Source organism: Arctopsyche grandis, chromosome 9, assembly GCF_051622035.1.
Source record: "Arctopsyche grandis isolate Sample6627 chromosome 9, ASM5162203v2, whole genome shotgun sequence".
Taxonomy (NCBI): Eukaryota; Metazoa; Arthropoda; class Insecta; order Trichoptera; family Hydropsychidae; genus Arctopsyche; species Arctopsyche grandis.
In genome coordinates this window covers 27,293,875-27,307,491 of record NC_135363.1, presented here as the reverse complement: position 1 = coordinate 27,307,491, position 13,617 = coordinate 27,293,875, and positions in this window count along the sequence as shown.

The window sequence follows — 13,617 nt, the reverse complement described above, 5'->3', positions numbered from 1 at the left end:
GTATGGAAATGCGTGCGACAATCAAGTTGACGGGTGTAGCATGTCCCACCTACCTGCATGCATTAGTTTGGTCGCCCTCAACCTAGTCGCTCGCAAGTCGCACGGTGCGGTCCGGCCCGTAGGCGCTTACAGGTAGAAACAGAGTACGGGAGCGAAAACTCCTTCAGAATCGAGGGATTATGAATATCACCCCTCAGAATCTGTAAGGGGTGCTTGACAAGGCGACGCATCTTGTGCAAGCCAATGAATCAAAACCCAATGATCCCAGCACAAAAGCTCTAGGATACAAAAATGGGTATATTCCCAATTCCTTTGCGTTGCACCCTTTCGAGCTCCAAAGAACGAACGGCCTCCGAAGAAATCCAGATTCTATAATAGAATACTTCTAACCAGGGCGCTATACAAAACGCGCAAAACTGAAGAGTTATTCCGAGCATGCGTCGTTCCATACTTCTTTCAGTGTATTGGACATTCTGGCGGGTTTTTAACATTATTACCGGTATATTCACGGCCTGACACCCAGGTATTATTATTATTGACCTTATCTTCCACAACAACAATCCCAGAATGTAAAACAGCAATAAAAACGCTCGTCTAAACATTCTATCTACATAGTTTCGTTGTTTAGTTTTGTTTTGTGACACGTAACTCGTTTTAATCACGAGTATCCGGCACGAATCGCGAATATATGTACGTTGACAGCGGCGAGGTGCAGTTTTGCATTAGTGACTCACACGTATCCGGATTCTGTCAATGAAATTGACATTATTTTATTAGTTTTGTTTCATAGTTTTGGGCATTACGGCTACCGGCAATTTGTGTTTGAACGTTTTCGCTGGAAAACATTCTGAACGTATCGAACCGGTGTAAAATACGTATTGCAGGAGAAGGTGTGGCGTTTAGATAAAGTAACGGTTATTAGAAAGACAAGATTTATATATAACCTGATCGTTAAGTGCCGGCCTTGACGATTGACTAAAGTGTTCATTTTATACGAGCCGTCAAATTTCAAAGGATTTCGATATCCTCCATGGATTAAATGCCTTTCAATGTATTTTATAACTCATGTTGTCAGTTTAACATATGTATGCATATTTTGAACTATAAATCCTACGCCTACAAGGTATACGATTCGATTTGATAATTTATTCATTGGAAAAAAAAACAGCGATTTTTCACTCTTGTACCGAAAGGCTATTTAAAAGAAGTACTATTTTCTGAAATCACTGTATATGTATATGTAGATGTACTTCAAACAGTACTACGAATGTACAAAAGAATATTTACTTTTTGTAATATTAACGTGTGACGACACTGCACTGAATCTACTTCAACGTGCGATATCGCGCGGTCGTAAACCTTTTTTTTTTTTTTAATTTATTACGTTATTTATACCGGTATATAAAACGTTTTTGCAGAACATTCAACCAGTCGCAATAGTAGGCATGTATGTTTCCGTATAAGGATTGTTAGCTGCAGTGCAATTTCCGCTAATTAATTTTCGTGTTAGACTAATGGTTGATGCCCAATAAATTTATGAAAGATTTGCCGAATTACCCGGCGTTGCTCAAGCGGGGAAAAGTTAATTTTGTTAACTAGGGACGCTTGAATCGAGTCTATTTCGAATTTAGTCTATGCTAGATCTACAAGATAGTATATAAATCGATGGTTCTATATCGTCATCTTTATATAAAATTCTGTACAGTTATCACTAAAGAGCGGACCAACTTTGCGCCGTTCATTGTTTATTGTTTGCCGTGCTTTGTTCATTTTTATGATGTACCTCTTTTTTATGCTGTCTAGCTTTGTAGTTTGCCCTGTTGCTTGAAAAATAGACCCAAAACGCCCTGTTTCCTGGAAAAAGCACGCTTCCGGTCCTACCTCTAGTTATCAGTCTAGAGGTAGGACCGGAAGCGTGTCGTTATTTGTTTATTGTTCGCCGTGCATTAATTTTTATGATGAACCTTTTTTTTGCACTCTAGCTTTGTAGTTTGTTCTATTTCCTGGAAAATATACCAAAAACGCCCTGATTTCTGGAAAAAGCACGCTTCCGGCCCTACCTCTAGTTATCACTGTTATATTCTGTGCAGTCAAAATTATCTGTACAGTTTTGGATGTGGTGGATGGTTGGCGGAGAATAGCAAATATTCTAAATAAGTAGTTTGAGAATTGCCTGTAATTGTTCTGTAGGAAAAGTTGATATATAACATTCGGGGAAATAAATTATGATTGGAAAAACATTGATGGAATATTGTGGGGAATTTTTGCACTAGCGTGTCAAGTAGATTATTATATATGCACTCTCTTAATATCGATTAACAACAGACTTAAACTCCTCGGTAGTCTAAGCCCCAAATAATTGTTAGTTTTCTGATCAAATACAACGTACTCTCGATTATCCGGGTCCGAACTATCCATGCTTGAAATAAATTGAATTTTTCTTCAATTTCATTATTTTTTAATGTGAGTACGCGTCTGTTGCGATTTAGGCATTGGTTGGTTAGTGGGACTTATTCTTAGTATGTTCAGTTATTTATTTATTAATTAAGTTAAGTTTTTCCAATGCTCGTGTTGAAACTGCTGATAAATTCTGCATCGAATTTCGAAAATATTTGTAAATAGAAAATTTGCATCCCGATGAGATAATTTATAATGCAGATATTGGAAGTGTTTTCCAACGAAAAACCTTTCCATCTATATAAAAAGATAAAAAAAAATCTTCCTGTTGATTAATATGACCTAAAAGAAGCATCGATTGATAGAGAGATCTATGAGAGAAGATTGGTTCAAGACTAAATGGATTCCTGAAGTGAGGGATTTTTAAAAAAGTAAAGGGCTGCCATAGAAAGGAAAGTATTGTTAATATATAATGCTCCATCTCATCCGAATGAAAGTGTATTATGTATTATTAGTTTTTACTGTCAATTTTTACCGCCTAGTGTCTAATTCAACCCATGGACCGAGGTGTCATTTCATCAATGAAACGGCTTTGCCGTGTTAGACTTCTCAAAACTCTTGCTGGGGAAGATGATGAGTCATCATTGATGACTTCGAAAAATGTGAGTGTATTGGATGCTATACACGGAATAGCAAAATCTTGGTAGAAAGCAATACCAATAACACTGGTTCGATCACGGAGACACATTCTTCCTAATGTGGAAATAAATTTATTGGATTGTGGAAAGACCGAGGCGAGTGATATATCTGAAATAAACGGATTAATTTTTTATTTTTGATTTTTAAATGCTTTTTATTTTTACGAAATTATGTTCACAATACATCTTATATCTATTTTAATAGCTACTGATCTACCGATCATTTTCTATTTTACAATTTTATTTTATTTGGTTAGTAATCATAGTATTATATTCTAATGTTAATGTACAGCATAATTGGAAAAAGAGCTCAAAAACCTATTTACAATATTTTTATTGTCATTAACAATAGAAACGATATCCGAAATCGATACTTCAGATTATCCGTGTTTTTCAATTATCCAGCCGTGAACTCCCCAGGGGGGGTTATCTCGGATAATCGAGAGTAGACTGTATTGTACATATTTTGTCCATCCATTGATGAATAATAGAACAGGCTTTTCTTTCTATGAAGATTAGGTCGTACAACTTACGTGAATTATACATATGTCGACTTGCATCACTTGGATGACAGATCAGCTAAGAGATCGATGGAATCTGCACGTTAATATTTGCTTAGTGACCAATGAAGCGATGCACCTTTTTTTTCGATTCAAATAAATTTAATAAAAAAACAAACGAATATTCACTATTAGATTCGCCATGTTTAAGCTGTTTATATTACAAATACTGAGCGAAGCCGGGTAAATCAACTAGTAAACTATAATATGTTTAATAAATTGAATATATTTCGAATGAGTTAACAATGTTTCATTTTTATTACACCCAATTGAAGCGTTAAGTAAATATTATATGGAAATTGCAATTCTTATCAAAGTTTAAACAGGAGAGTTGCGATGAAATTTCGTATGTTTATTCGCACACACCTGCTTTGCAAACATTGATAAGGCGTAGATAAATATTCAATTTCTTCGCACCTACGTACATAAATACAATATGCAATATTAGAAAATACATAACTCGTCGGTTTCGAAGATAACGTCTATTTCACAAAACCGGGCGTAATAAAAAATCGTGTGTAATAATGTTCAATTACGTCTAAATTACTATTTTCGGGTCGTGTGTGTGAATTTTAATTTAGCCTTTTATCTTGAGCTTCGTCGTAAAAAAATCACCATAAAAACTGCAACAAAAACAGCATTTTCATTGTAGCAAATTGGGTGCTGTTTTGTTGACCCGCTTCACCTCGATCATCGCTAAATGTGAAGAGTAATTTGGTTACGATTACGTGTGAAGTTAACTAATCAATGTGAAATGTTAACAATCGCAATTTATTTATTGTGATTTTCCCTTTCAGACAGAGTGCATCGACTGGCAATCTAACATCGGACAATACGTCAACAATTGTCTCGATACAATCGCGTTTTTGAGTTCAATACAACAATTTGATCAAGTCATTTCATCATAAAGCGAGATACTTACTTGTTTCGGTAAATTTGTATATAAAGTTCAAGCTCCTGTCAGATATTTTTAGCATTTTTTAAATAAACTGTCTAAATTGAATTATAATTTGGCAACCGTTTATATACATACACTATCGTACCAAAATCATTTGGCATCCTAATGATTCGAATATTTTTAGATTAACTTAAATATGTTTATCTAGCAACCAATTATATGCAGCATACATAAAATGCAACGTGTAGTAATGAGGTAGTGGATATAGTGGATAGAGCGAAGAGATCGAAATTGCAATGGGCGGGTCATGTGGCTAGATGAATGGAAGAAAGAAGTACTAGAATGCTACCCGAGAGAATGCAAAAAAAAGAAGGGTAGACGAAATTATTGAAATTACGAAAATCGCAAGCAAAATCAAAACATATTTTGTTTCGAATCCATAAATCAACTAAAACCACCAACCTTAGCATAAAACTCATCCGCATTATTCAATTAATTTGGAAATGCTCTGCGTTGCTTTCTAAAAAAAACCTTCCCTTTCTCCATCATTGAACTGTCACCAGATGGTAATATACGTGTGAGAAATTGGTCGAATTCTCTCTAATTATAAAAGGAAATACTTGTTTTGAACTGTACGGCCTTGTTTATTTTGTAATTTACTTATAAGAACTCAAAACCAAACTGATTTCAAAGAAGAGGGTACGGTTTGTTCAATATATATCCCTAAATAACCATTTAACCATTTTTTCATAAAACTCAAAGACAGCAGTTGTATCAGTAGAAATATAGACGAAGGCATAGTACATTTTGGCATTGATGTATAATACACTAGATGGGCCCTGACGTGTGATTTTGGTCGGAGATCTTGTCTTCACTAACTGAGGGGTGCGGTGGGTTTAACTAGCGGGGAAGTTGGGAAAAAAAAAGGTTTTTTTCCCTACGACGCAGCGGTACCTACCTACCTACTGAGAGAAACTGTGCATGCGCCATGTATTTTGCATGCGCCAAAAGAGAGACCAGTATAAAGCGTGAGGGTGGATCTATGTGTATTATATATCTATGACATTTTGGTCTTTGTACTGTAATTTTTTGAAAAACTGATCAAGGACTCTTGACTAGATTTACCCTTTTCTATTTAGCTTGGTAAGTAGGCAGTCTTTGGATTTAGTTTTTTACTATTTAGAACAGCTAACAAATGGAAATTATGTAGTTTTCTTTCTACCAAGCTAAAAGAAATGAGTCATATGCAATATGTATACAGATACACAAATAGGCCAGGAGTGGATGAGTAATTCAAATTCCGCAATGGTTATTACCTAATAAATATGCACAACGCATTCGTGCCAGGACTTTAGTAGTAATTTGAGTTCGCATTCCAACCGTGCATTATCCCTGATCTGCTCTCTTCTCACGTTGTGCCAAGTGGCAGCAGGTGTTCTTCAGAGTAAACACAGCCCTGGAAGCATATGGCGTTTAAAAATTTACACTCCGACACATAGGTACACTTCCTGTCCCAGAACTGGTGCACCATACATTTCCACTGGGTCTGTTGTGATTCCGTAATGGCTTTCTCTCCCCTCGCCATCAAAACACCCCTCGAAAGTGCACCACACCCACAACAGTCCATTTCAGATCGAAATTTATTTGCCACTCTTATCTAGTGTGACTTAGTGAGTATGGCTCAGACGAAGCACTTCACCAACTTAAAGTCTACTTTGCTTTAATTCGAAACTCGGCGTATACCCAGTATGAATATATTATATCTATTTCCAAAGCTCAAACTGGATTTTGAACGCACGTACATGTCCTTGACCGACCCGCAAGTCCGCTGACCCAACGGATGCTGAGTTTTCGAATCGATTATTATTGCTATCATCCGTGGTCCTTCGAGGAAACAAAGAAATCTCTCGCTAATGTTTGAGCAACAGTTACCCGTGTGCTTTTTCTGAGAATGAATGAATAATCGCTGGATAAATAAATATGAATCTTGGCAATGTTTAAATTTAAACATTACCAGGTATAATTTCTTGGAATCTATTTGATGGATTTTTTTTTACAAGGCTCTTAGTTTCACTGTGCTTTTTTTTCTACTCAATTTGGAAGCTGCGTTAATTACTCACTTTTCAAACCAGCGTTCGTTAATTAATTACATGATTTTAAATACCATAAAAAGGGGTAAACTCAGTCTTGAGCTCAACAACAATTAGTAATATATTTACCTCAATTTGTTTCATTGAATTGAAGGGAGAAGATTTTAAGCCTGGTATATAAATACATATGTATGTAGTAGTTGACTGCTTGATTTTAAAGCCAAAAGTCATACTGCTATCGATTAGTAGTGTATACAAGCATTAATGTTTGCACACAAGGTTTCCACTGTTATTTGTGAATTTGAAATCAAGTTAGCCAAATACTAGAAAATAATTCAATAGTGTACTGTGGTCTCTACCATTTTCCATGTAGGGAAGTGGAATTTAGAAAAAAATTCCTACAAGATTGTCTAAAGATGACCCACATGTAAAATGTTAAGGTATAATATCTACATAGCTTTTTATCAAAATATACTAACAACCATCAAAAAAATTGAATACATTCAATTTCTTCTTTGATTTGAAACCAAGAGCTCTTAATCAGCAGTTAAATTTAGCTACGTTGTGGCTGACATTATACAGGCAGTATTAACCAAAACAATGGTATGACGAAGGCATATTTAATTAAATAATATTTTACCTGTCAGTTTGTTCTTATAAGATGACCGTTTGTAATTGTATTATTGTTTAGATTCAATCAAATAAGATATTATCCATTTTGAAATCTTCTCTAATTGCATTTCATTTTGGTGCATGCGATTGCATATTCGACGCCTAACGACCCACAATAAATCGACCCTCGGTATACGAAGATGCATCATTAGAAGGTCGAATGGACGCATGACTCACATGTACTCTAATGGAAGCTGTAACGTCATTCTGATAATATTGCAGTGTTTTTTTCAAATCTAATTGATCATCACATTCAGTTATTTTGCCCGCACAGTACAGTTATGTAGATTCTGAGCGAGTTCCTTTTATGGCGTCGAAACTGTTATTGGGTTATAAAAGGGACCCCACATGCAAAGTACAATACATATGATGTGGGTGGTTGAAATTTCATCCACTTAAATGCTTTCAGTCGGTTTGAGGCCATTTGGGGTTATCAACAAAGGATTTTTGTAAAAATGAGGTAAATCGCGTGACGACCCATTCCGTACTCGAGAAGCGAAGAATCAGAAACTCGCTTTTAGAGTGGTTGAGGGCGGAATTATACAATCCTTAATTATATACATAGTCGGTCTGGCACCACCGCAGTCTGAAACTGGTCACACACATCTGAGGTTAACCCTTCGGCTAACATTTTCGATTCGTGGCCCTGTTTCATTGTTGCCCGTGTGGGTTCTTGGAATGTTAACGACTGTGGGATGTGCCCGTGGCCTCCGAGGCACTCAGGTATCTCCCAATGCTCGTCCTGTATAGGCGAAGGTTGTACTTTGTAGAACGAGAGAGGTTCGACGAACTTGCACCGCTTTTAATTGCAACTTTGACCCTCCGTTGCGTAATCCAACCATATTCTCCTTCCAGATTTTTGTCCGTATCATTTTGCCGGTTTTTATGCACTTATGTAACATGATCTAACAGTGTGTCTTGGTTTTGTTGTCGCTCCTCTTCCAGTTTGCTGGCAATCTACTGTGCAATGCTGGGTATGGCGACCGATATGTAAAGAGTTTTGTACGCATGCAAGTCTTGTTGATTTGAACAAAGGATGAAGGTTGGCTCTGAACGTACTAACGGTAAATCGAATGATTACCATTTTAGACGATTGTCATGTTAGTTGTTTTTTCTTCCCGACTGGTTCTATGTAGTGTCGTTCGTTATCTGTGGTTTTTTTTTATTTCTTTTGGATGATAGGATTCTTTTGATTTTTGCCTTCTTTTGCGGATTAGATTGAATCCGCCCACTTGATCGATCGTGGATTAATGAGATATTCCGCTCTTATCGAACACGTCCAACTGGATCAGAGATAAATTGTCACCGGTGACAAACGACAGATACAGTTTTTTGCGCTAAAGCAATTAGGGAAGCATCCATCTCATTTTTTTACACACCTACCATGTCTGATTTTGACGTCTTCAATTAGACTTTCTCCTTATGTTATGTGTCTATGCAGAATTTACATAAACTTACTCGCGAAATTGAAAAAATATGTATATGTGGAGAAAGTTGCATGCTTAACAAAAATTGTTTTCAAATGTTTTATGCTTTTTATGATTGATTCACAAACCCGTTCCATGATTCACTTGATAGTGTCACCTTCTTGAACGCCGAGAGTTAGACCCAGACCTGAAGTCCAAATTGGAACACGCGAAGAATGTCCGAGGGTCATTCGGAATTTTTGAATCTGCTAAAAGTTCGAACATATCGAGAGGAGATCGTCGACCGGCTATTACAGCCGAAGCGAAAAAAACACCACTTGGTATTTGAGATTCGTCATCTGCTGCGATGCTTTTTTTGGTTGCTTCGATTTTGCTCATCCAGCTATAAAAGTGTTGAACTTGTTTTGTTTAATATAAATCACATCTACTTTGGGAGCTCACGACACGACACCCACCCGATGTATATCATTTAATAGTTACACGAGTTTCCAGGTGTTATGATTTGTTTCCCAAAACGTCTCAATCCACACTTGTCCTTCCTCATAATATGCCATTGTTCTTTTAGTCAAATTCTCACATCTAATTCGAATTTGCACGCTCATTACCCAGAAACACAGAAATGTTTAGTCCCAGTGTTGTTTGTTTCCCTTTCGTTTTAGAGCATTTTTACCAGTGGTTCCCACATCACGGTGCATCGTCGCTGCTCAAACCGTGCGAAGCGACCGCATTCTTCCATTTTCATTTTCACTTTTCTTCCGTTGCGATTTTTCTTCGCCTTTGAGCGGTTGCTCACCGACCTCAACACCCACAATAATTGCTGAGTTTACACGTCTGGGTAGACACCGATGAATTGCCTGCTATCCTTGTTTGGATTCCAAAGTGCTGCTGCAGCGATGAGGTCTTAATTTCAAGTGGAAGTGTTTACAATACAAACAGCTACTGCAATTCCACCCACTTTTCCTCACTTACCAAAATATATCAATCAACTACATGAAGAACTGTTTGATGTTCCGAAATGATAAATGTTTTATTCGAGTTTAAATGATATGCTTTCTTCTGTTGTTATTTTGTCATCGATAAATGTAATCGAGTTTTTGTTTTGAAAATAATTAAGTGTATCATAATTAGGGTGAATGATTCAATCACTCGACACATTACGACTTCAATGAATCTGTGAAGAAAACAATCTGAAAGTCATTGATTATGTTTTGAATGCGTGTAAATGAGATGAAAGTGAAATTATCTCATCAATTGTTTTTTTATGTTATAATTTTAATTAACCCAAATCGCATTTAATCAAATGTTTAGATAATCATTATTTTTCCCAGTACTTTTGTAACGACTGTGATGAAATATCTACATCATTTCTAATAACTAAAGCTCGGACCATGAGGGGGCCGTTTATTGTTCAAATATTGTAAATGCATTGTTAAAGGTTTGCCGAACATTTTTTACAAAGCATTTACAACAATTGAACATTAAACGGCACGCTTCCGGTCCTACCTCTACTAATAACTAGACTTCGGATAGAGACCGTGCTTTTTCCAGGAATCGGGGCGGTTTGGCTCTATTAACAAAGCTAGAGTACAAAAAAAAAGGTTGGGCGAACCTTTTACAACAATTGAACAATAGCATTTACAACGATTGAACAATAAACGGCGCGCTGTGGATCCGGCCACTACTAATAACTAGTCACCTGACCCAGAAGGTGCCGCGTATTGTTCAAAGGTTGTAAATGCATTGTTAAAGGTTTGACGAACCTTTTTTACAAAGGATTTACAACAATGGAACAATGGATAGCACTGTGACTATCTTACCTCTACTAATAACACTTGGCAATCAATTAGTATTTTTATACTAAACTAGTTGTTTTACCGGGCTTCGCTCAGTGTTAGTAATATAAACAGCTTAAACATGGCGAATCAAATAGTAAATATTCATTTGTTCATATCGAATCGTCGTCATAGAAACTTTGATTTGTTTTTCGATTACCAACAAACCTTATATACATATGTACATACAAAGATTATACAGTTCGTTTTAAACAAGTTTCGCTATTCTTTACTGTTTTACTTTTTTATTAATTCTGCTAATTACCTAATTTTATTAATTAATAATACGAATCTTCACCTACAGCCATTCACCATCCACTGCTGGATGAAGGCCTCTCCAACGCGCTTCCACTCGTCTCTGATTTGCGCAACTCTCATCCATCTCACCCCACACATTTTCCTAATTTCGTCTACCCATCTTCCCTGCGGTCTTCCTTCCTTTATCTTGACGTTCGATGTCTAATTTAATACGAATATTATAATAAATTTTGTCGATTTTTAGAAATAAGCCTGCTTAAAAAATTCCAATGATCACAGTTTTTGGCCTCTAGTGGTTCCTAAATAACATATGCTTTTTCTTGATCTGCGCCCCGACCACACGACTTGTATGAAAGTCTTCTAGGCTTCCTGGAGCATTCTTTTGCACTGCGATGATTTTTCATCATTCAAATTCTATGTAGCTCAAAAAAATGGTCGGGGATAGCTAAAAGCGGTCTCCGTGACGAGACAGAATGTTAAATTACAGAAAACGCAAATATCGGAAGGCAAAGATCGAAAATCGAAAGATCTCAAGTCGAAAGATCAAAAAAAAGGGTGCATGGTAAACGGTACATACTCACTTAATTTGCGCGAGCAGGATACAACAGGAACAAGAGGAACAGGCTTTTCCTCCCGTATTAATGTGTGTGTGCAGAATACGGGAGGAAAAGCATGTTCCTCTTGTTCCTGTTGTATCCTGCTCGCGCAAATTAAGTGAGTATGTACCGTTTACCATGCACCATTTTTACTTACTTCCTTTTTTTTTTATCTTTCGACTTAAGATCTTTCGATTTTCGATCTTTGCCTTCCGATATTTGTGTTTTCTGTAATTTAACATTCTGTCTCGTCACGTAGACCCAGCTAGAAGATACGTGTCGTCGAGTGTAAATATTTTTTTCCTATTTTATAATGCATTTTTTCACGTCCTCCTAAACTTATGAATCATCACGAAATTTATTACTTTATAGCTTTATAGTTTATTGCCTTATTGTATTATACATATAATATTAGAACTTCATGCTCTGCCTGTTTTTAATCATTTTTTTAAATCTTTAACTCATTTTAAGCTTTAACGCGATTGAGTTTTGTTCACATACAAGGAATCCACTTCAACGATCTGACTATTGAAAAGATCTCAAAATGAAATCCTTCTTCATCATTACGTTGCAAATGGTTGTCTTTTTGCTTCATTTTTTAAGTTGTCCAAATCCTTTTCAACCATTTTGCCTGCAATGGCGAGTTCGGCAACCTAATTTAAGCACATTTTTTCACCATTACCCTTTTTAACGTACTAAATGACAAGTTGAAGAGGGTTTCCATTTCCGATCTCAGATTAGATACGTATCTTTCCATTACCGCGCGCTTTTAGCACTATACGTACATAGATAGCAGTCCAACACATATAAATTGGTCGAGCCACGTTCAAACTTAAACCCATACTGTAGTATACTAATTTTTAATTTCCAAACTACGACCTACATACATACATATCTCCTACTTGATTAATTTATTATGTATGCATATTAATCGGATATTCAACCTTCGTATGTGTGCGTGCTTTCGCAACGGTGCAAGTGTTGTATGCGGTTATTACGAGGAGCACCCAGAAACTGGTTGGAACCTTAGCTCGAAGGAGCAGTTGCTTAATTGTTTCTGAATATCTGGGGAGGTAGATGTGTACTCTCACGTCGAATAGATTGAAGTTTTCAACGTGCTCTGTAACCGCACAATTACATCGTTTCAAATTCGATCGAGCCGGGGTACCCAAACTAGTTTTATGCTTGTATATTTAGACTGGCACACTATGGCGGACCCCATGGGTTTGCCAAAAATTTTGCATTGCGCAACTTATTCGGGCCGAACACGTGCTCGTTTCCATTAATATGTGCAATGTTTGATACTATTCTAATGGATTGTGATCGGTTCGTCTTGTTTTTGTTTTGTATTCTCGCGTGACACTAGAGGTCAGTCGGGCATTTGGCACGTCTGCTACATTTTATTTTATATATTCATTTCAATCTTCACGCACCCAGTGTTTAGCTCAATGTTTAGAGCACATACGCAGCAACTTCATCTCAAAAATTAAAAGATCCACATATAAATGTTTTAAAAGTATGAAGAGAATTATTTTTATAATTGTACTAGTGTTGTACCCGATGAAATATCATCGCATGAGTGTTGGCATATTAAGTTATTAAATAAAAAAAAAATAAAATAAATGTGTTGATCCTGTGTTCGATCCGTTCGCGGTCGAATTTTTTCAAATACCTTTTAAATATATTTAATTTGATAATTGTATTTAATTGTTTAATATGAAAAAAAACTGTTAAAAACTACCTACATATAAACAATATAAAACACCAAAAGAAAAATTAATTAATTAATTAAATAAATTTATAATAAATGACGGTTAGATGGCAATAGATGTCTATTTTCCTAGAGGAAACATTGGTAGCAAACAGTATATATAGAAGTTTTTTTCTTTTGTTATTATATTCGTACGATTTGTTGGCAGTGTTTTAGCTGTGTCGTTCATATGAAACGCCTATTATAGTACAGCGAGCGTTATCTCAGATACACAGACAGACAGACAAACAGAATAGCGATATTATATTATATATATGATATGATGTACACAGTGCCGGCCTTAAACCCGATGGCGCCCTCGGGTAATTTTTTCTAAGCACCCTTGGAAAGAACTTTCGCCTTTGGCACTCTAATCTAAAATTTTGAATGGCTTTTGGCGCTCTAATTTTAAATTTCAAAGCGCCTTTGGCGCATCATT